Below are 19,615 nucleotides of genomic sequence, written 5' to 3'. Positions count from 1 at the left end.
ACATTTTGTCTTCTTTCATGAAGAAAAATAAATGTTTTTTTATATTTCGGGGGGGGGGGGGGGGGGGACCCCCCGGTCCGGACCCCCCGGACCCTCCCCCTGGCTCCGCCACTGTGTCTAGCAGGTTCGTTCATTGGTCGGCAATTTTTTTTAATGCCTTCGGCTTATGGATTGGAGCTAAAATTTTGGGTTAAAATAAATCTTTAACGTTCAGCCACTTAATCTTTTTTCTCTGCAGCTTATTTCCCGTTAAGGGTCGCTATTTCTAACATGTCGCCTCGATATTACTCGATCCTGACCATCCATCCCTTTCAGTGAAACCCTTCTCTCTCAAATCATTCTCTTTGGTCTTCCCTCGTTCTCCTCCCTTCCAATGGAAGTTTTTGTATTCTGTCTCCCACATACTCTTGTGCTGAGTGTTGAAAATCCTCTTATGCGGATCTCGAACACGCGACGCCAGGATTAGCGGACGAGGACTTTACCCCGACGCCACCGGGGGCCGACAATATGAGATAATGGAATTTGTCCAACTTAAAATTTTTGAGCGCAATTCTTCGCGATTGCAAATACTCCATTACTCCATTGGAAATATTGGGGTTCTAATGACATTCCTAGCTCTGCCCTCATCGACGCGCTGAGGTCAACTTTGAAAACTGATTATAAATTGAGTGAAGTGGCCGCTTTAAACGCCTGTTTATTATTATTTTTTTATTATTATTATTACACATTGCTGCAAGTAGACTATTGCCTGGTGGCAGCATTAGATGTATACGCATGAATAACAAGTGTACCTATCTAATACAAAGTTTAGAAACAGAAAAGACACCCATGGTAAAAAAATAACACATTAATTCTAATCTCATACTACTAAGAATTTAACATTGTCCCAATAAACCAATTTCAAACTATCCTGAAAACACATTAATTCTAATGTAATACAGCTAACAAATGAACATTGACCCAATTAACCCAATTTCACACTCTCCGTTTTAAACCACTACGTAATTAACCAATAAGTGATGAACACTTCTTCCTAAAAATTTTCGCAGTTTACACAATACATAAGCACGCACGAGTTAATGTCTGATTCAATGTATGATTTTGGTGGTTAGGAACAGAGCATGTGTACAAATGCACGAACCTAATTAGAAAATGCTCTATTTTCTGTACATCAATGTGCACAAGTTGGAAAGGTAACACGGAGCATTTTGTCGTTCATTCTTGCGTTCATGCCATTAGACGGTATAATCGGTTTCTTGTTTTGTTCTTTAATGTTTGATTTGAAATGTAATCAGCATATTTGTTTAAATTTTATTTGATATGAGTGCTCATTGAAATGGCAGTCTTGCTGTATGTGTACCATTTTATATAAAATAAAATATACATTAACTTGTACAAAACTAATGTATCGCGTAAACAGACCTCAAATGCCTAGTTAAACGATACATTAACACGTACGAGTTAGTCTGATTGAATGAATGCTTTTTGTGGACCGGAACGGAACATGTGCGAACACACGACAGGTTCTATTTTCTGTGCATGCGTTTGCACAAGTGGGGTGGTTACAAGGTGTATTTTGTCGTTCATTATCGCGTTCACACCTCTAGGTATTAACTTGTACGAGCTAACTTGTCGTGCAAACAGGCCTCAAAGCAAAGGGCAGGACCCACCTCTAAGCCGTCCCTTTGAGTCGACGATAACAGGAATAGATCGAATTGCTGGGTGTTCTCGAAAGAATCGAACCGAATGAATGGGGAACTTGCATGAATTTTTTTTATTTCACAGGTGGACAGAAAATTATTTTCTGAATACAACAAAGAAAACCGCATGTAAATCTGAGTTTTCCTTCGCGAGATATTTAATGATAAATATAACGAATTTTAAAGCGCGGGAAAAACTCCCTCACCCCCCAAGCCACTGCCGACGAAGCCTCGATGACGTCAAAGGTGCCTAAACATCACGCGAAGCTATTGTTGTGATTGTTTGTAATAGTTGCCAGCAGTTCTGAGAGCTTCGTTTGTTAGACGTGTTGATTATTTTATATTTAAAGATAAATATCCGACGATAGAGGCTTGGAAGCCCTCATATTTTGCATTATTTATAATATTAATATCTGAGTAAGGGCATAAAATATAAAACTGGAGCAGTTAAACCAAAAATTTTATAATACCTAAATAACATCGTTGTAGGAGTCTGAGCCACGGCCATTGGAAGGGGGATACGTTAATTGTAAGTTGATGTTATCGACGGCATATAATTCATTTAAGTACCTATGTAATTAGAACGATTTTGATGTTTACTAATGTCCGCTTAGCTTTTATATACAATAACTTCATCCGTTTATTCGTAGGTACCGGAGAATTCGTCGTTTAGGACTGTATGTGCTTGTATTATGAGGTGAATTCCAGTCAATGCAACTTTTGCTCGCTGATTGGAGACATCTAGGAACATTTTTGTGCCAAAATAGTGTTATTTTCAACGTGACATCTCCCGTTAAGCTACTACTAATAATCACAGTGCCAGTGGTTGTAATGCACAAAGTTTGACAAGGTTGAAAAATATCGGCCAAGAGTTATCAGTGTTCCATCGTGATTGAACTGTAAAAAGTGCTATTACGCTATCGATAAATGTCTAACAGTAGTGTAAAAATTGTCAGTGGCGTGCTAATCTCCGTTGTTCATCGTAGATATGACATTTCACGATCACGCTATTGAAATAAAAACTGTGAGTGAAGTTAGTTATTCCATTATTTCAACGAATAGTAGTGAGAAAAGTCACCTGTGTCACTTGTGTGGGCTAATTTAAGGGTTTAAATCAGTGAATAAATAGTTGTTTTCATCATAACGAGTTCTGTTATTGTAAGTTATACATGATGAATATAAGAATGTGACAGTGACATCCAGTTTTTGATAAGAGTATTTGCCTATTTCCCACTATATTTTTATGGTATATGCTAGTATATTGTATATGGATTTACCTATATTATTGAAATAGGTTATAGCTTGTGTGTGTGTTGGCAGCGGAACCGATTCGCGATCTCACATGTGGATTGTGTGCAGACTGTTTTGCTGTGAATTCGTACCGTAGGACGGATAGGACTACCTTCTCCGTTAATTCGGTGTTGCCAAATTCAACAGCACAGCTTACTCTAATGTCAACAGCACAGCTTACGATCGTTATCCTCCAGTATTACAAGTTTCTTTTACAACTCGATTTGCCGCCGACGTATAGCAATAATTTGTCTTAACGAATTCCATGAGGGTCGTGGCATCAATTTTTGGTGTCCTAAAAAAAGGCTGGTGTCCTAACACCCCATGCCACACGCCTTTTAGGCGGCTTGCGGGGTATTATGTAGATGTAGATGAATTTCAGGTGTACTATTCGAACGAGTGGCAACGTTATCATCCATTTTTCTTATCACTAAAACATACGAAGTGAAACGCTTGTACTTCATCATCCCGATGCCGCATTATTAATATCCCAAGTAATAATCTAGGCACAATAGCAATAGGAAAACTTGCCCAAGAATAACAGAACAAAATAAAGTGACGATGAGCGGCTAAATACTCCCTCAAAACAAATTTTACACCATGCGCTCAGCGTATTTCCCTACTCCCTACGGTTGTTTAGGCACCTATGACGTCACGCCTGGCCTCGGCAACGCTCGGGTGTCTTCGCGCAGTGGTCGGCTCAGAGAAATTTTTCTCGATTTTAAATGCAATTTTTTTATTTCTTTTGATGTTGAATGGAGAAACTGAAGGTATTTTCGCGAGCTTATGTATCCATTTGACTTATTCAAAATAGTTTTTAGGGCAATCTACGACCCATGCAAGTTCCTCATTATCTCGTGCAGAAGGGAACCGCGAGCGACATCGCGGAGAGGAGGGCGTTCCAATTTGAACTCAAGAGAGGCGACGGCAGCGATAGTCTTTTATTCTTCGAAGGTCGTAACGGCCTCATCGATGCAATAGAATCGCGTGTCACCTTCGGAAGAGATGATACCCCCGCTAGAAGATGTGCTCGCTCTCCTCCATGAACGAGGGGCCGGGAACGTAATCCAGCGGCTAGCGGTTGGCGCAAGGAAACTGCAACGATGCCTTATTTCATAACTGTCACAATGTCGTCAATGGAAGGGAACTTGCTAGCTACACTAGAAAACTTTGTTCACTGCACAACATGGCGCGTGTCATGCTTTCACATTATTTCAAAGTGCATGCGGCACAGAGCTCAGGGAAACATCTCTTAATAATCACTTATTTAAATTGCCTTAGGTCGGAAAGTTTCCTTCGTTTGATAGGGTATTAATAATCCTTATTCAAGCCAAACGCTACCTGCCTGCAGCCTGCATCGTAGCGGCGCTCATAGCCTCGCAGCAAGATGGCCTCACAAGGTGGCAGCCGGAAAATTTAGGACGTCACACGGGCTTTTCCCAGCATTCATACTTAGCCGTCGTGTTCTCGCGCGCTTGAAAATTTTCAATTTACATTTAATCGCGAAAAATAGATATCTACATTTAAAAATCTAAAAGCGTGAAATACGTACTCCAGGAGTAATAATCTTTCGATTAAGGCAATTTAAGAAAATAGGAAACCACCCTTTGGCAAGCATTTATTTCAATTTGGCAAAAGAACAGCTCCATCTCGCTGAAATTTTCGGATTTTATTTTATAGTCCTGTCCTCTTTTTAAGATTGTTATGACATGAAATTTTTGTTCAACTCCTCTGCGTATCAACCCTAAGGTTTGTTTTGATTGGCGAGGGTAGAGCTCAAGCTAGAAATACCCGCAGGCGTGCGATTTTCACATAACCATGGTAGGGGAGGTACCAGTTCATTTCCCTGGGCTAGCTTAGAATGCGAATATTTGTGGTTTGGGTCGTTAAACGGCTTCACCTGGATAAGATTCCGCGTCCAGCTCAACAAAAGACTAGCACTTCGGCCACTAAGCTGCCACACTCTCCAGCAATTTCATATTAAAAAAAAGAGTGGATAGTATACTATAAAATAACAGCTTAAATATATATTCGTAAAGATGCTGCTCAGTCAAGTCTTGCCTGACAGAATTTGATTCGTTTTTGACCGTATGCAGTGGCGTTGACTCCATGGGGCCTGAGGGGGCCCGAGCGCCCTCAAAAATTCGTTATGTGTGAGGAAACAATGTGTCAGGCTTGTCGATTTTCCCTCGAGTATCCAGATATCGATATTTGAGTTATAAGGGTTCTAATGTTGATTATATGACTCTTCTGAAATGCTTTAAAAAATTTAAAACTCACTACTTATAAAATTTTCCTGGGCAAGATCCCCGGTTTGGGCCTCCCAATACTTTTTGTAAGTCAGCATCCCTGACCGTACGTATGAATATTTAGGTCAAACAAATTTATCTATTATAAAACCCTCTTCCAACCATTGAGTGAGTTACTGATTCATAGAAATTATTTGGGTAAATGAAACGATATGCGACGAAAATTGATGAACTTGACCTCCCCTAAAATCGTCGGAAACCCTAATAAAAATGTCTAAAACTCTTGAATATTCAATTTGTGACGTTGCCAACTACCTCTACGGCTTCCACTTTTGGGGGCATTTGTACATTTTAAAAATCAATTTTTCGAAAATGTCATTTTGAGAATATAGACCACGCGATACGTTGAGAAGCCAATTTTCAGGCCGATTGGAGCACTTTAAATGTTTAGCTAAATCATTCGTGCAGTTTCATTTTTTCGTGAATTTTTATCTTTAAAACGGAGGGATATACGATGCTGCTTCATAGGGTTTAACAAAAATTGTAAGAACTGGCAGAGGCATCGGAAAAGGCCCCAAGCCGAGTTATGATGATGTATGCCTAAACCGATAGAGTACCTTTTATGATAATAATTCTGTACTATATTGGACATTATGGCTTATAATGTGCAGCAATTCGAGTCTATGCTGTACGTCGTGCTTTTATATTTCACCTTGATACAAGTACCATCGTTGGCTCGGAAATAACAGGGATGGCAAGGGAAACGAAAGGAAAATGTTTCCTTCCGACCCGGAGGGAAACGGAAATAAGATGCCTAGGTTTAGTTTCGTTCCTGCACGAAATTAAAATCTCCAGGAGTTTAGTTTCGACACGGGACGAAACTTTAATCCCTGGAACGAAACTAAATTAATCGAAACTACGCTGCTCATTGTTAAGTTTTCATCCCAGAAGTTGAATGCAGGGGGATAACAGGGAATAGCTTCGACCCCTTACGTTTGACATACGTGTAGAGAAGTTAAAACATCAAGCTCAAAAATCGAATGGCCAGTTTGTGTTCGCCGTTCTCCTGTTAGTGGTAAAAATATGATTGCCCCTTGCATCTAATGGCGATGGGCCTAACCTCTACTTCATTCAACCATACTTCGTACTCGGTGTGTTGGTCGAAACTAAAATGAGCGAAGGTGAAGCACGTGGACCCTCCGGTGCGATAAATGATCTACGTTTCGTTTCGTCCCACAGGTTTAGATTAGTTTCAACCACAAGAACTTTTGAATCCGATTTCCTATTTCGCTCCTTGGAACGAAACTATTGAAATTTTACTGGTTTTGACTTTAGTTTAGTTTCTATTGCCATCCCTGCGAATTAATAGCCTATTATAATTATCTACTACGATTATGTATCTGATTTTCGTATTGCCTTTACGATTGCGAGTTAATGTCTATATGTATGGACGTGAGAACGAACGCCAAAAGGTACCATATAAACACCCAACTCGTGATAATGCATGTACAGAAAATAGAATCGGTGCTAATTCGATTCGTGCATTTATACATGTTCGGTTCTGGTCCATAAATATCGTTCATGCAATCAAACATTAACTCGTACGATTTAATGTATCGTGTAGCAGGCATTTAGGCTTCCTAGGTGTGGGAGGTAACGGTAAGAATGCTATGTAGGGTAACATGCATGTTTCATGGATGAAATGGACCCTATCCGGACGACAATTTGACGTGCCAATTTGACCTCTTCAAATAAACGCAGTTCCGTAGGCCGCCTAGCCAAATAGTTGATTTGGATGGGTGAAAGTAGGGCTCGCCCGAGACCAAGTTCTACTTGGCCGGGATAATGGGTTATAGTTCCTTTCCATGGGTCATCTCCCCATACGAGCATTTTTCATCAAATACATAAGATAAGAGACATTTTATTATTTAAAGGAATAGCGGAGCTTTTACGTAGTAGATCCGCATATTTTTTTTCTGTAAGATGTAAGTAAGTCGTTTCATTCCATGCGTTCTATGATACCACCATGCGGGGATTATTTCATCAAATAAATTAAGTAAGAGACTTCTAATCACTTAAAGGAATGGAGGAACTTGTACATCAAAGATATGCATAAAATTCCTCTTTATAATTTCAGCAATTGTGGGCAAGTCCTTTCATTCCAATCGTTCTGTTATCGGTAAACTTTTCGAGGCAAACATGGCGGCGATATCTTCGTGCATTGATACAGCTTCGCCGATAAATCGGATGAGATTGCCCAACCCGAGCGAGCACTTAAAAGGGACACGAAGTTCCGCCACACGGGCGAAAGTGGGCTCGCAACGATAGATGGGGGAATACGCTCTGATAAGGACGCCGACGTGCGTCCCACGCTTCTCCAGTCCTTCGATGACGCGGCAAATCCTCCGCTGAACAACGTAGCGCCCGCGTCGCGCGGCGTTTTTGTTTCCCGCGATGAGCGCGAGACAACCCACGGACGTTCCTATTACGCCCTTTCGCGCTACTTGCTTTTATCAACGCCGCGAAGGAGACTTAGCCCAAGAAGATTACGAAAGAGTATTATCAAGTCGGCCTTTAATGATAATAATAGGTTTTATGACATATCTAAACAGAAATACAATCTTCACAAATAATTTACAGGCTTCACATCCAACGAAAGTTTTAGGTAGCCTTTGAACAATATCTTTGGCTAACATCCCAGAATTTATGGCTGCTTATTTATTTTTAACAGACATATAAAAATTTATAATTAAAAGAAATTTTACATTGGTTATACAATGAAGCAAAAGGAATACAATGGATATAAAAATTGCTCAATCATCCCTCATTTGAATGGATTTACCAAGATGAAATAGAAGTTGGTCGCACTTTTCCATAACAATTTTAATGAGTACGACGCGTTTTGGCTTAAAGAGCCATCATTTAGTAAAAGACATCACAGTGTATGAGAATATCATATTTAAACATTTAAGGAATAGGTAGGGGAGGATTCGACAAGTTTGAGGAAGGGGTGGATAATAGACGGGGGAGACTGTGAGAAAACAGACAACTTTATCAACCTTTTTTCTGAGTCTAAATGTTCAAATCTAACAAAAACTCAACTTGAGAATTTGGATAATCGGCTTTGCAGTGCTACTACTCGTGCATAGACTCTTCCAGTCTCAAAGTAATATACTAGGCAACGCCGTAGACTTTCTATAGGACTGTGCGCATCGTGTTTATGATAATTGGCCTCTCGGGTTCAGTAGAATCGAAGCACAGATATCCCCGTCCGCTTACGGTATGATGAGTGTCTGTACACAATAATTGCACTCACCCAGCGGCATTCTCACACCACAGGATATTAATTAGTACAAGGAAGTGAAGATCAGGTTCTGTGAACTGGTAGTGATGCAATGCCGTCGGAGAACGTGAAAGGACGGAAACGTCATTTTATGGAAAATCCTATGTTGATTTTTGAAAAGGATCTAAACATATTTTTACTCGTCAAAATATTGGACCAGCAGATTAAGAATCCGTTTTTTATCATGTGTAAGATATCTGATATGTTATAAATATGCTTTATAGTTTTTGTTGCTTTCCTTAATCGCGTCGCCGCGGAGTTATTGCTCAGGGAAATCGGTGGATGGGATGCACCTGAGAGATTTATGATTTCCGGAATTCACGCGTGAATGAATACGAATCTTGTTTTTGATAATTTCTCTTTCGGATTCAGCAGAGCCTGAGCGCATCTACTCCAGACCGTTTGCAAGCAAAGTGGCTGTCACGCTTGTTGTCATTATTCTTGAGGCACTGAAGATACCAACGAAAATGCAAAGATCAGTGTCTGGAGTCATTAGGTGACGCAAGACCAGTAATGATTGCTTGAAGATAAAACAGAGGCTTTACTTCACGGTAAAATAAATTTTGTCCAATAAATTATCTGATCAAACTATTAGTACTCGTCAAAATAAAAGGCCCACTCAGTACATTCGTCTGTTCATAATAACTAAAATTGAAGCACATATTCTTTTCACTCTTGAAAATCAGGCCATCGATTGAAACGTTGGAAATGATTTTTTTAAGGCAGTATTACCAACCATTTATACTTATGACTCCTATGAAAATAAAAATGTACACGTCGAATTCTTATTAATGTGGGAAAATAAGGAGCGGAACGGTATTATGTGTTTAAGATTGGGACCTGTAAGCGGCGTGATAAGTAGGAGAACAACAATGAGGATTAACAGATATACAATGATAAAGACATACTGCGGTGTACAGAAGATCTATGGAAAATGGAGAGATGGTGCCAATGATCATCGCCGGGTGTGGGTATAATTTATTTGAGATATTTAAATAGGTAGACATTGGAGGAAAATTCCTGCTTGAAGCTCTTGCAGCGCTGGATTGCAGTTCTCTCCATGATATTAGGGTTAGGTGCGCAGGGGCGGATTCAGCCTCAAATAGGGTAGTTTCCTTCGTCAAAGAAAATGAAAGGCATATGTTGCGATTCGTTACCCACCATTAGTGTATTCATAATTTACAAATTATTTGGTTTTAGAATTCCCAGTTTAGACGCATTGCAATGGTCAATTTTAACCGCATTTGAAAAAGGCCAGATTGGCACACATGCGATGCCACTCCACGTGACGTCACAAGGACCTAGATTCTATACGAGTAGATAGAAGTTTTACATCGTCTGAGATTAGCAATGCATGAGGCACAGAGTTCAGGGACACATCTCTTAATAATCACCTATTAAAACTGCCTATAGTCGGAAAGTTTCCTTCGTTTGATAGGGTTATAATAATCCTTATTTAAGCCAAGCGCTACCTGCTAGCAGTCTACATCGCAGCGGCGCACATGTCCTCGCCCCAAGGTTACCTCACGCGGTGGCAGCGGGAACCAGAATGACGTCACACGGGCTTTTTCTAGCATTCATACTTAGCCATCGCGTTTTCGCGCACTTGAAAATGTTCACTTTTCATTTAATCGCGAAAAATAGACATCGTCATTTAAAAATCTAAAAGCGTGAAATGCGTACTCCAGGAGTAATAATCTTTCGATTTAGGCAGTAAAAAAATAATAGAAAACCAGCCTATAGGAAAAGACTCGTACGCAAAAGCACGCCAAAATCGGCGTCCTCGATGTTGATTGATTGTGCCACTGGTAGGTCATCCCGAGGATGTTATAGGGAAATTTCTGAAGACGTGGCCAGCATAGCCCCCTAAAAGACATCTTGGAAATAACTTCGACGCAGCTGACCCGTAAGCCATGGAGAGAACTGCATTGGAGGAGGATAATCAGCTGTTGAATTAGCCAAACATTATGTAGGCTTGCAGCGCCCAGGGAAGATAGATGAAAACGCTACCCTAGAGCACAAGAAAGACATTATATGGTATCCGCAGAATATTATCTAAGTCTGTTCCATATTATTATTCTGCTTATAACAGTGAATCATCAAATTACTAAAGCGAGCTAGTGGCATGTTCAAAAGTTTTGCTTCAAGTAAATGCACTCTAACTCCTGGCACACGATTTCACCCAATGGATTATCAGTTATGCTAACGATATTTACTTATCATTAAATAATGCTTAAAAAAATGAAACATCAACCTAATTAATTAATTCGATGATGGATGAATACTTAAAAGGCAATCTACTGAAAGCTATTGCTGATAAAATTTCAATTATTGTGAAGTGTGAAATGACTTGCTTATCATAATTAATTGGGACTGATATCGGAAGTTTGCTGATCTATAGCGTTTTCAATTGCATACTTAAGCCCTCTTTGGCGAGCCACCACAAACTAGAGCACTCAACATCTAATAATACACAAGCGAGTATCTGACAATGAATGATAAATTATTTATGTTTGAAATAAAATTATTGAGGGCCGGCGTTGTTTAGAGGAGTTTACGCATTCTTTCAAACGTTTCCTGGGGGGACGTATGACCGTGGTATCCACGTGCCATCTCCAAGGTGTGAATAAGTATCCTTTGGAACTCAAACAAATTAATACAACATTTTAAAGTTTAACCTAAAAAACTCGATATAGAGGAAGGTACAAGCAAAAGAGGCAATGGTTTGCGAGTGAACTTTGTGGAGTCGTGGCATTATAGATTAAAAAGTAAACTATGTTGTATTCCACACAGTAGTTACTAAAATATTCAACCGGTTTCGACCTTTTCAGGTCATTATCATGAGGAGAACAACTAGATGTACAGGTAGGGCGGTGTATATACTTACAGTGGCGCAGCGAGGGGGGAGTTTTGGGGGATAAACCTCCCCCCCCAGAGCTCAGAGAAACTTGTTAGTTTAATCCATTTTACTTCATTTGATTAATATACTTATAGAAGAGTGTAAGGATTAATAAAATATCCCTCAAAAAGCCATAAAACTCATCATTTTGAAACATTTATCTTAAAAAATTTCTGGGGAAGAGCCCCGGCACCTCCCGCTTATTCTGGCGGGTATACTAAACCCCAGGGCTAGTTGCGCCTAAAACCCCCCCCCCAGCCTTAATTCCTAGCTGCGCCCCTGTATACTTATGTGGGGTCTAAGAACCATTGAACATTAAATACAACTACGGTGGGAATTTGGTGATTAGGAAGCTATGGAAATGGGAGGAGGTAGCAAGATCACGAAAGGTAAGGCCGTAGCCAGGGGAGGGATCAAGGGGGATTGATCCCCCCCCCCGAAATGAAAAAAATTAAATAGATACTTTATGCTCGCTTGGTGCTCACACGAAGATATTGTATAGCGGCGCAGGGACATCTAGTAGTCCAATGCGACTCAAGTCAATAATTATCTAAACGAATTTGTAGGTGCAGTGTGTGTAGTTGTAGTGCAGTGTGTGAAATAATAGTGCTGTGAATTAGCAGAGAGGTGAGTGACTTATGGGCCTCCTGAGGGACCGCAGAATTGACATCCACAACGAGGAGTTAATTCATTTGGTCGCTGCAAAAAAAAAGCTAGAAGGCTAAATTCAATTATATAATAATATTTTTATATTTTCATTTAAGGGGTAATAATAAATATGTATATTTAACCGTATACGCTATTTTATTTATCTTATAAAAATAATTTTATGTTTGTCTACTATTCCATAACCCCCCCCCCCCCGAAAATATTTTCTGGCTACGGCCTTGACGAAAGGTAGTAAGTGAACAGTAAGTGAATAGGCAAACAAATGTTGGGTCATTGACAACATATCTGACTGTGGTGGTGGAGGGACGGGTACTAAGTGGAAAGGTCGGGGGTTAAAAGGGATTAGGTAATTTATGATGTGTTTGATTACCTAGTCAGAAATCAGTGATGAATGTATAGCCTAGTTACAGTAGGAAGTCCTGCTTAGCTGAATCGATTTTGCTTTGAATCTTGGGTAATGTCTTCATGTCGCGGGACGGAAAAAAACGGATGGCAAATGGCGATGTCGATGCATTCGCCAAACCAAACGGTGGAGGAAGTTTTCAGACGAAACGTCGTTCACAGTCGGCATTGAGGTCAGAGCGGGAAGAATCCACGAGGGTTGTCGGAAGGGGAAGCGTCGAGTGGAGGTTGTGGATGCGGGTGGGGCACCCCGTGGTGGACCTTCCTCTGCGCCCCACTTCCGGTGCGCTTTCGGCGACGAAGCTGTCGGCCCTCCGCCTGGAAATGACCCGTGGCCCGCCCACACAAGGCTCACCGCTTCTGCCGTTCCTCAACAGTAAGGATTAAGAAGAGCGATTATTGGAGTCTACGCAAGGGACCGATATTGAAATTGCCGCATCCCAGATCGTATGATGGATCTGATAGGTTGGGTGAGATAATAGCGTTTGTTTTTAGACCGATTGCTACAATTGGATTGAGCGTTATTTTAACCCATTCACTGCTGTGAACGTACTTTTTCTTCCTCCTTGCCAAGCGCTCAGCACTTTCGCCAAAGCACTCTGAAGGGTCGCAAATCCGTGGTCCTTCCCTCGATGAGCTCTCCCTCGCTGGCCCCTCTCTTCGACCCTCCGAGCGGGGGACCTCCCTACCCAAAAGTGACCGCTCTGAATGCATTTTGAAAATCTATCAATCAATCCGTTCATTAAAAAAATGATTGTTTGCATCGCAGTCCTGTCAATCAAGCAACCAAGTACGTCTTTGAACCGTGTTTCTGCGATGAAAAATAATTTTGTTAACTTTGCTAAAATGGCCATTTATCGGTGGCCCGCAGCCACGTTTTAGCAAAGTTAACAAAATCGTTATTTTTCATCGCAGAAATACGGTTCAAAGACGTACTTGATAGCTTTATTGGCAGGAGTGCGATATCTACCGATTTGATCGATAGATTTTTCTTCCTCATACGAAAATCTACTAAAATTGGTAGCATATTAATTGCGTAAGCTTGGTTTCGCTGATGGTAGGACCTGCCCGCCTTGTGACGGTGCAGGATTCCTCGTCCCCTCCCTTCCTTCCCCGTCCTTCCCCTGGAGGCGTCGTCGGGCTCTCATCGCGGCGGCGCCTCCTTTCCTTGTTCCTTCCCTTCCTTCCCCTTCTGGTGGCAGAGGAAAAAAGCTGATCGCTTATAATCCCTGCTCCAGGAGTGTATTCCGCGAGCCCGTCCTAAGGGTTTCGTTCCCACTGGCAGGTGTGCGATGCAAACAATCATTTGTTGATAATTGGATTGACTGATAGATTTTCAAAATGCAGTCAGAGCGGTCACTTTTGGAGAGGGAGGCCCCCCGTTTGGAGGGTCGATGAGAGGGGCCAGCGAGGGTGAGCTCGTCAAGGAAAGGGTCCTGGATTGGGGACCCTTCGGAGGGTGTGCCACGCCCATCCTGGAAGTACCTGCTCCATGGCCCAACGAAACGCATTTTAACTTTTTAGCCGCATGTGAGGAGAAGGTTTTCGGAGATTGAACAGCAGTAAAAGGGTTAAGAATCGAATAATGTCGGGGGTATGAAATAGTTTCAGGCCTGACGTTGTGGAAATGCGATAACTCCATTATAAAATATGTAGAACAAATGGTAATTTCTAATATACAGGGTGGAGAAAAATTGTTTCACGAAATTTTAATCCTGGATAGCTTAATGCCAGCGGATACAAAAATGACCAATGATGTTTCGCCCGGAAACGCATCATTTTTAAACCATAGAAGTTTTGAGCCAAGTGCTCCGATTGGCCGCGATTTTGCCCCGTTACCAGTTGCCTTGGATACATGGCGATCTCCCGCAGGAAAAGCATTCGAAGTCATATGAGTAGTCCAAAGCATCCGGCAACAGGCAAACTCGCATAACTTTTTTAAAATTACCATTTGTCAGTGGCGTAACTATGAGGGGGAAAGGTACCCCCCCCCCCCAAAGCCTCAGAGAAATATAAAATCTTTAAAACTATTGCCTCGTTTTTACATATAATAACTGCATCTGCTTAAAATTAAATCTATAGTGCTAAAATGATGTACAATGTACTTCCAGCCATGTGATTTTCAAAAATTTTCCCAGACCACCGTTGCCAGTGGCGCCAACTCCATGGGGCCTTAGGAGGCCCGAGCCCCCTCAAAAATTCGTTTTGGGTGTGAGGAAAAAATTTGACAGGCTTGTCGATTTTCCCCGGAGTGTCCAGATATCGAGATTCGAGTTATCAGGGTTCTAATGTTGATCATATGACTCTTCTAAAATGCTTAAAAAAAACTTACTACTTATAAAATTTACCGGGGCAAGATCACCGGTTTGGGCCCTCCAATATTTTTTGTACGTCGACATTCCTGCACGTTGCCTGGGGGGTGGGGGCGGGGTCGCCATCCCAGGCCATCTAATTCCCCCCGAAGCATATTCCTAGTAACGCATCATAGATTGAAGACTATACTCGACTCGTGTTCCGAAACGTCGGCAGAATGGAGGGAGACCACCCGTCTGGAAGCCCGAATAGCCTTTTTCGAATATATTCGCCGGGAAAGCATCAGATTTTACTTCAATCTTAGGATTGTTGACCAGTGATGATGATGATGTCACAACTATTGTATTAGTCGATAATTTATGTATTGAATCCGCAATATCACGTCAGATACAATGAAATAAATTTTATGTGGATTTCGGGGCGGGCAAGGACATGAACAGCTGTCGACACGTCTTTATCTCATCAATGCATTACTGGAGTAGAGGCGACTGCGATAAGGTGATGTGGAGCAAGGCCATAAAACGCCGTGTTGGAGACCAGTAAGCAGAAAACGGACGAGTTTAAACCTAAAAGCCGTTACCGTTTTAAAGGTAAATGAGGGAGAGAATACATACATCTACATGCTACCCTGTAAGCCGCCTCAATAGACGTGTGGCGGGGGTTGTTAGGACAACAGTCGTTTAAATATATAAAAGGAAATGCTCTAAGAAAATAACCTAGAATTAATTGTAGTACTTTATCGTGCGGGGGAAAAACGAATTCCCATACCTATCCGTTCGGCAAAATATCCCTCTTAATTAATCGTTTCTCTCGTGATGCACTGAAATGTTGAGGACTTAACCTGGTAGAATTCCATTTTAAGCAAGGACAAATTACAAGATAATCATTTTCAAGACAAGTGTCTTGAAAGTGTAAGACAGATGTCTTGATAATGATATAATGTATCGAAACCAGTCGACGATTAAAGTTTAAGCTATAGAAAGCAAAGTTTGTTATTTTTCCTATTTTTTTAATATGACGTTCTCTGTGTCGCTCTTAAATCTCTTTAAAAAATCTCAATTTCGCAAGCAATCTAAGCCTAGCGCAGAGCCTCGGAGTCTCCAGCAGCTCCCAACCCAATGCGCTTAACATCTGTGTAACGCTTTCTGTAAGCCCGAAGCAGTTTTTGACGAATCGCGCTACTTATCTTTGTATTTTATTAAATTCACGGATTATGTCTTTCTGCACCGGATCCTATATACTCGCTGCATATTCAAAGTGTGGCCGGACGAGCCTGCAATAGGACCTCTCTTTTGCTTTCTCGTCCGAGAATTTTACCAGTAATTAGCTTGACGAATCTTAACTTCTTCAGGGCTCGTTCATAAATATTCCTTATGTATGTTCCCCACGATTGCCGGCCTCGGTGGCGGCGGGGTAACGTCCTCACCTACCAAACAAGAGGTTGAGGGTTCGAGTCCCGCGTTGGTAGGTTTCCCCAGTCCAGGGCATGAATGTTCGTGTACGTTTACATGCTACATTTGTTAAATACCCCGGTATAAAATGGTGAATAAGGGCTGTATCCGGTGGTTTGAGAATAAATAAAGAATAAAATAAAATACGTTCGAAGTTATCGTAGCTCCTAGATACTTCAATTCATCTGACGCGTTCAGGGGCATGGTGATGAGATCGAGCGTAATCAGTTTTATGAATGACAAAAACTCAATATCATGTTGTATATATTCGAGGTTAACGAATTTGCTTAAATACTACACTGTGCTCACCAGCTGGGAAACGAATCGTTGAAGTCACTTGGGATTCATCAAAGCCATTGCAAAAATGTCTAAAATAGTGTTATAGGAATACTCATATTGATAAAAGTTTCATTTATAAAATTTCTTTTAAATATTTACCGTGCTCATTAATCATAGTGTTTATGGAAATATTGCTGGGAAATATATTTTAGCTAATATGCATAGCGCATAGTATTATAAGCTCCGCTGAGAAATAGTGTACCTCGAGAATGTTTTTATGATTTTCAGATTTTGTCCACCGCAGAAAAAGTTAATTTATCAAATAAAAATACCTCGCTCTTCACAATTTACGACAATTTAGGAATAAATTACTCATTTTCCCCCAAACAATATAAAAATTATCGCTGGCGTAAAATATAGCTATATTATACATCCCGTTGAAAAATAGGTCATCTTGATAATGTTGCCATGATTTTAAAATTGCCTTTTATTTGAGAAAATGCTGTTTTTATCAGATACCTTGTGCAGCACAATTTCCCACAATTTAGAGAAAAAAGTTTCTCATTCTTCATAAGTCCACTCATTTATTGCTTCACCTCAAGCAATATAAAAATTACCGCAACTCAATTCCCAATCCCGCATTTGAAAATGTAGGCCATTCAGCCCATTCAAAATGGTCTTGTTTCAGTTCTCTGTAAACAAGGCAATTCATACACCACCGTATTTTGCGAAGGCATCCAGCACTATGTGTGTCTACGTCGAAAATAATGGTCCCCTCCTTACGCTTCCGCAGTATGAGGTAGAGCGAGGCATTTTTTTCTGCCGGTTTCCGATTGCCACCTGCCGTCTGTCAGTCCAATGAGAATGACCCTTCAACCCACCGCATGGACCTTATCAGGCACCTGTTAGCGGCGGCAATGCGAGCCAAGCGGCCGGCGTGAGGCGGCTGTTGCTCTGTGCTGTTTTGTGACTTGAGAAATAAAAACGCTTTCCTGCGCAACTACTGTTTTGTTGTAAACACCTTTACCTCTTTGTTCCTCTAGAGAAAGTCCTCAATAAACATCGGAGAGGCGTGATGATGAATTTAAACGTCGACAGAAACGACGCAAAATTGAACTAGATTTCAGTGACCACAAAGCTTTAGTTATTTACGAATGGGTCAGATGGGATGGGAATTTTCACGTTTATATTCCTCCTTTGGTCACTGTCGTCGTGAAATGGAATGGCTTCATAAAAAAAGAGAATTATGAATTAACATCATAAGAAAGACGAAAGTTGTGATGAATTCCCGTTTGTTGTCTTCAATTTTTATGTTGCACTACGCTCTTTTTGCACGAGCGAGACTTCAAATCCGACGTAAATCTTAACAGCGTGACGCGAAGAACATTGAAGACATGCATAGTGGGGGAAATATAGTTTTATTATAGCCATTTGTTTGCCGTGGAATAAGTCTAACCACCATCTGTTCGGCAACAAACCTTTCTCGTTTTATCGCCTAAATCATATTTAGGCACACAGTGCGATTTCCTTTGATTCTCTGTGTCCTGTAAAGCAATGTAATCTGGTCTTCCAATATGATGCGATTCTTAGCTTAATCCTTCTACCAACTGCTCAAAAAGTTCGCTCATAGCAGTGTTTATTCAAGTATTGTGCTTGGAATAAAATATTTTACACACCGTGTTTATAAAATATAAAATAGGTAATTTCCACACATAGTATAATGCATATAACACAAGGTTTTGACACACTACACATTATGTCCTTTTCAACGTCTAGGTTTACATTTCTAATGCTAGGTCTACGGTTTTCTAGAGTATTGAAACCGTAGTCGGTAGTGGAGTAATACATTTGAGTGTAGAAATTACCATTTGTTGTTTATATTTTATTATGGATGTATCGAATTTACCCTTCGTCAAGCCTGAAATGATTTCAAACCCCCGACACCGTATTTACTGGGTCCAAATTGCTTGATATGGACATGTTATGTCCATTTGGAGGGAAAATATGCATTTTATATAAAAAATATTATAGGGTTTCACACAAATTACGAAATTGGTTATAGGATATATCATAAAATCGTGAATCATGCCACAAGAAGAATAAGCGGGGAAACGATTGAAAACGAAAGGCTTTTTTGGCCATTTACAAATCGAAAATTTTCACATTCAAAGAAACTTGGTTTCGATGCATCGGCTTTTGTTTGTATTCCGCGCATCCTTTTGTCTCGATGCTCTCATCTCGCGCCCGCCCGTGTCGCACCCACGTGATCATCGCTGCAAGACGGCCAAGGTCATCTCAACCGTCGTGAATGACGCCCTATCCCATCGTTCATTGGCGGGACAACTAATGGGAGAGCGCCCACTTTTCGCGCTGAAGGAGGCTTCTATTCAGTACGTGCCCACACGGGATCAAAAATCCTCCACACACTGATACAGCTACAGAAAATAGCCAACTTTCGCCAGCAAGAACGACCTTTACGCTTGAATGTTGTGTAGACAATGTCCAAGAGGAGTTGATTTCCCGCTATGTTTTTTTTATAATGTATACATAGAATTTGATTAAGCGAAAATATATAGATAAATCCATCGAAAAAGCTTAAAGTGATTGAAATACTTAAGAAACCACATATCTTTGGTCGCATTTTGCCCTTTTTTTTAGACATTTTATTTATTTAAAATGCAAGTACACAGCTAGATAATTTCAGGGTATGTAGAGTAGACCTTTTTCAACATTCGACCTTACTTAAAACAAAAGAATTTACATACAATAGGGAGGTAAAATTTCCAACTTTGAGATACAGACAAACATAATATCTTGTCTATTTTTATTCCCTGAAAATTTCATGACGACATAACAATTAGTAAGCGAGTAATACGCCATCAAAAAAGAACTATCGAGCGAGATGAACAGAACCCGGTAAGATCAATGATGAACAATCCTGGAATCGATTAAACGCAGCTTCCTTATCATTACTCCCATTAGCTATAATTTTCATGCTAACGTTTTTCTTTCCCTTTAAA

The 19,615-nt window shown here is 40.7% G+C and overlaps 1 protein-coding gene across 5 annotated transcripts in view; it reads left to right on the top strand.

Annotated features, from left to right (window-relative positions):
• LOC124170593 (myosin heavy chain 95F) overlaps positions 1-19,615 on the top strand; it is a 171,464-nt gene that overhangs the window by 9,702 nt on the left and 142,147 nt on the right. The gene's annotated exons all lie outside the window — the stretch shown is intronic.

Source organism: Ischnura elegans, chromosome X, assembly GCF_921293095.1.
Source record: "Ischnura elegans chromosome X, ioIscEleg1.1, whole genome shotgun sequence".
Classification (NCBI taxonomy): domain Eukaryota; kingdom Metazoa; phylum Arthropoda; class Insecta; order Odonata; family Coenagrionidae; genus Ischnura; species Ischnura elegans.
This window is presented reverse-complemented; position numbering and strand designations above follow the sequence as displayed.